The sequence below is a fragment of the Alnus glutinosa genome, chromosome 6, assembly GCF_958979055.1.
Source record: "Alnus glutinosa chromosome 6, dhAlnGlut1.1, whole genome shotgun sequence".
Taxonomy (NCBI): domain Eukaryota; kingdom Viridiplantae; phylum Streptophyta; class Magnoliopsida; order Fagales; family Betulaceae; genus Alnus; species Alnus glutinosa.
The window spans coordinates 7882745-7887500 of record NC_084891.1 but is presented as its reverse complement, the minus strand read 5'-3'; the positions used below and the strand labels follow the sequence as shown (position 1 = coordinate 7887500).

At 29.7% G+C, this 4756-nt stretch overlaps 1 long non-coding RNA gene across 1 annotated transcript in view; it reads left to right on the top strand.

Annotated features, from left to right (window-relative positions):
- LOC133871749 (uncharacterized) overlaps positions 1-3256 on the top strand; it is a 7516-nt gene extending 4260 nt beyond the window's left edge. The window contains exon 2 of the long non-coding RNA XR_009900868.1: positions 3105-3256. This is a non-coding gene — a long non-coding RNA (uncharacterized LOC133871749). The remainder of the gene's footprint in view (positions 1-3104) is intronic.
- Positions 3257-4756: the final 1500 nt, after the last annotated feature.

Sequence of the window (4756 nt, the reverse complement as noted above, 5' to 3'; positions counted from 1 at the left end):
AAACCAAATTTACTCTTTATAATTATTAATCATTAAAAAAAAAACCTTAAAAAAATTAATATAAAAAATAATTAATAATAATAATTTTTTAAAAAAGAAAATGTAGGGTGTCGGAACCACCCCATGACCCAAAGGGAAGAGGTGGCTTAGCCACCCCCAACCCCCATGGGGTGGCCCGCTACCATCCTTAATGGATTGGGGGTGGCTCGCAACCACCCCTAAGGCCCCAACCCATTAGGTGTGGCTTGCGACCATCCCATAAGGGTGGTTCAACCACCTTACACTGTTTGTTTGTTTGTGTTTTTTGTTTTTGTTTTTTGTGTTTTTTTGTTTTGTTTTGTTTTTTTTTTCTAGTATTTGTTATTAATAGATTTTTGTTTTAATTTTATTAATTTTCAATTTTCTTTTCTTAGAAAAAATGGGTATTTTAGGAAATTTTTAATTTTTTTTGTCAAAATCGTTATATAAGTACTTTTTCATCCAACATAACGGTCAAGGCTAACAGTGTAGTCTATTTGTCACAAAATGGTAGTTTGATGTATCAAAGTCTCACATTTGTCAGTTTGTGGGCTTCTTTTGAAATTGACTGGTAGTTTAGATGGCTTAACTGTATTAATCTTTTTTTTTTTTTTTTTTTTTTTTTTTTTTTTTTTTGTTTTGTTTTGTTTTTTGTTTGTTTTTTTTTTTTTTTTTTTTTTTTTTTTTTTTTTTTTTTTTTGTTTGTGTGGATTCGCTATCATCTATCTTCTATCAAGGCAAAATCATATGGGGGTGGCCGAAAGTGTTTGGGGGTGGTCGGGCCACAACCCTTAGTTATTGGATGTGGTTGGAGTGTTTAAATCCCATTTTGTTTTTGGAAAAATATTCTTTTAACCCCTAAACTATCACAACATTTTCATTTGCTTCTCAAAACTTTAAAAAGTAACATCGGGGTCCCGCATACTACCATTGAGTGACAATTTAAACACTTTTGCATTTTTCTTCTAAAAACGCCCTTAAAGTTATTAAAAAATAACCATTTGAAAATAATTAAAAAAAATTAAAAATATCAAAAGAAGGTGGATCATTTCAAATTGCTAGCCCCCTTAATTTTTTTTTCTTCCCCAAATGATTATTTATTTTTTAATAACTTTACGGGTATTTTGGAAGGAAAAATTCATGCAAAATTGTTTAATTTGATATGCAATAGTAGTATGAGGGGCCTTAATGTCACTTTTTTAAAATTTGGTGTCGTAAATAAAAATATGGTTGTAGATTGGGGGGATAAAGTATATCCCCCACTCCCATTTTTTTTTTGTTTTCTATTTTTTTTTTTAAATTTAAATTTAATTTATTATTTCTTTTTTGGATATTTTTTTTAATCCTTATTGTATTTAAATAAATTTAGTTTGTAACCTAATAATATTTTCATGATTTCACGTTAAAAACGATCATGTGCGTGTCATGTTTAAGGTTTTCCGTCTAATTTAACGATTTGAGGTTTTTTTTTTTTTTTTTTTAACAAATAATTGAACAAAAAATCAATTCTTTGTTTCATTCTGTAATAAAAAAAAAAAAAAAAAAATCTGACCAAGTAAAAGGAAAAATAACAAAACCATTGCAGTGACAATTAACATAATGTGCTTGAAAAATAAAAATAAAAATAAAAATCAATCAACATCAATGGTCCTCTCCCCTTGGCTCCGTCTATTCAAATAAGTAGGATGAATTATTTGTACTGTACTATTATATTGCACGTGTCAAAAATGATTGTCCACAAACGGTAAAGCCTTCCCAGAGACAACCAATTTGAAAAAGAAAGACTCCTATGCTAACTTATGTGTAGGTTTGTATTGACAGGAGGTGGGGGACCACTGCATTAATTTTTGACCTCATGTTTTTAGAAAAATCTACAACATTTGCACGTTGTTCACTAATCGCAGAAAATGGGGGACCATTACGCACATGGGACCAACTAACCACTACTTTAGACAAACAAAAAATTTTCCATTTTCAAAGGGTTTTTCATTAAAATCATACAACCAACCAATAACAATTGAATAAATGAGTTGAAATCATCACAAATCTCTTTTAACATAAAACCCTAATTTTCATATTAGTCATCTTTTTTGACCGGGTATTGTTAAATATTGACGAGAAACTAAAATTAATGGTAGTATTCTTACCTTAGGAGTACCAAAAAACTGAATCACGTGGTTTAGTTTTGCTCGATTGACTTTCAATGTGTACTATGGAACCTTCGAGAGTGACTACTTTCGAGCGTGCTTCAGATTAGGCGGAAAAAATGACTAAGGCATTAATTTTTAAAACCAAGTAGTGTTTCACAGGGTGTATTTGTAATTGGAAATGGAGTATCATGGGCCTTTGCGTTCTTTAATTGCACAATTAAGGTTAGTTTTGTATTTTTAATTCCATTTTATACTACAACACACCTCTGAATTCTAGAAGGACAATCTTGGTATATCACACGATGGGAACATGGGTAAAATAGGTAAGATTAGGTTAGATTGGTCAGTTTTCCATCCAAGAAGATAGACTCTCCTAACGAAGTGTTTATATCATATCAATTTGATAGTTTAGGGAATCATATCATGTGAGTTGTCAGTTCATGGTGCTTGAAAAAAATCAATTCTTTGGACACTTGCTTTCACGTAATTATCACATTACCTACATCCTAGCAATAAAGCATTAATAAGTTTTGTGAGGGTTTAATAGTCACATGTTAGCAGTTAAAGTAATTAACTCTAGTCTCTATATATAACCTGCTTAAAATAACACGTACATTACAATGTGATTAACTTTAAGAAGAAGAAGAATATGGCTTGGATTGGACCCTAGTCCTCTCCCCCTTGCTCCTTCTATTCAAATAATTAAGCAGGATGAATTATTTGTACATACTGTCCTGGCCTATTACATTGCACATGTCAAATGAATAGTTATTTGTTTTTTTTTTTTTTTCTTAAAGTGTACTGGGTTAGACCATGCATGGTCCATCTTGATAGAAAAGTTTCATTAATTATAGACACATAAAAAAGATCTGGTCGGTGAAATATTTCCTCTATGATTTATGATGCGGATCTCCGTTTGTTTTTTTCTTTTGACAGATGCATGGAGACAATGGAGTGGACTGGGGACTCCAGTTGAAATATAAAATTTGTCACCTAACAGTTGCCTTCTATAATGGCCAGTTGCTCACCAAACGGTGTATATTGACTATCAATAACTACAATTTATTTATATAATATTATTATTATTATTATTATTTTAAAAAAAAAATTATATGTTTGTAGGAGCTAGGTCATGTGAGTTCGATGAATTCAAGTATCGCACATGATTGCATAGTCTTTTCTATCTGTCTGTCTCTCTATTGATTTTGGTCCCGTTTGAAAACTACTTTCCCCTTACCTTCACTTCTTCCAAAAAAACATGAATTTCAAAACATTTTTAACTTTTTTCACTTTTTATATGACATCAACACTTTTTTATTACTTTTTAAATAAAAAATTCATTACAATATATATATATATATATATATATATATATTTTTTCACTTTTTTATATAAATTATTTCAACTTTATATCACATCAATTTTATTTTTCAATCGTTAAAAAAAAGAAAAAAAAGAAAGTAAGGCAGGATAAGAGGCTTTCAAATGGGCCAAGGATGTCTATAAAACCTGTTCAATTTGAATTAGGTAGTCCACTCTTGTCCGGATGTGAATTGTACAATTAATAGCTAGGTGGTCCTTTTTTGTGCAGCTTTTTTTTTTTCTTTTTTTTTTTTTTTTTTTTTTTTTTTTCAAGGCCTATTCTCGTACATGTCTTGTCGAATTAATATTTTATTTTTTGTTTTTTTTTTAGGTGCGAATTAATATTTTGTTATTCTAAGCATGGAGGGACCATGTCTATTCATATTCAACGAGGTGGTTAAATTTTACTGCATTAATAATACCATATAGATCTATATAAAACAATAAAAAATAAATAATACCATATAGGGTACGGTCGTAAGTAAAAATGAAAATTAAAAGCTTAAAGGCGTGTTTGGTATGTATAATGATTATTTTAATTAAATAGGTATTCATATTTTTTTAGTTTGGTTATAATATTTGAATAAAATATTGAATATGTATTGCTTTGTTTGGTATAATGTACGTTGGTTAGAACTGTACATGAGGATGCGATTTTGTACAATATCTGCAATCGCAAAATGCAGATATTGCTTTGAGATATCCGCATCCGCAACATAATTTTACTAACTACTATCCGCATATTAAGTAATAGTCCTATTTTAGTCTTTTGGGTCTTCTTTAAGTATCTGTTAGGACATATTTTAAACCATTTTAAAAATAATTTAGGTTGATTTTTAGTGTTTTGGGTTTGTTTTATATTTTATTTTTTAAAGTTCTAATCTTTTGAAAGTATATTGATTTCACATTACTTTTGTTTTTTTCGCTAAAGTGTACGTTACATGTGAAAGCAACACAGCCGACCAAACTAATGTAAATCTATACTTAATCCAAAATGACGTCATTTTAGTATTAAACACCAAAATGATGTCGTTTTGGTCAGTTTATTAAATATAATATATATTATCTATAAAGGGCACGTGGATAACCGCATCCGTATACCCTAAAACTGCTATCCGCATATGCAGATAGCGATTTTTGCTAATAGTGGTAAAACATCTGTCTGAATTTACACTCCTAACGTTGGTGAATCATATTATGTAGTACATCTCTCATCCATCTTTTGT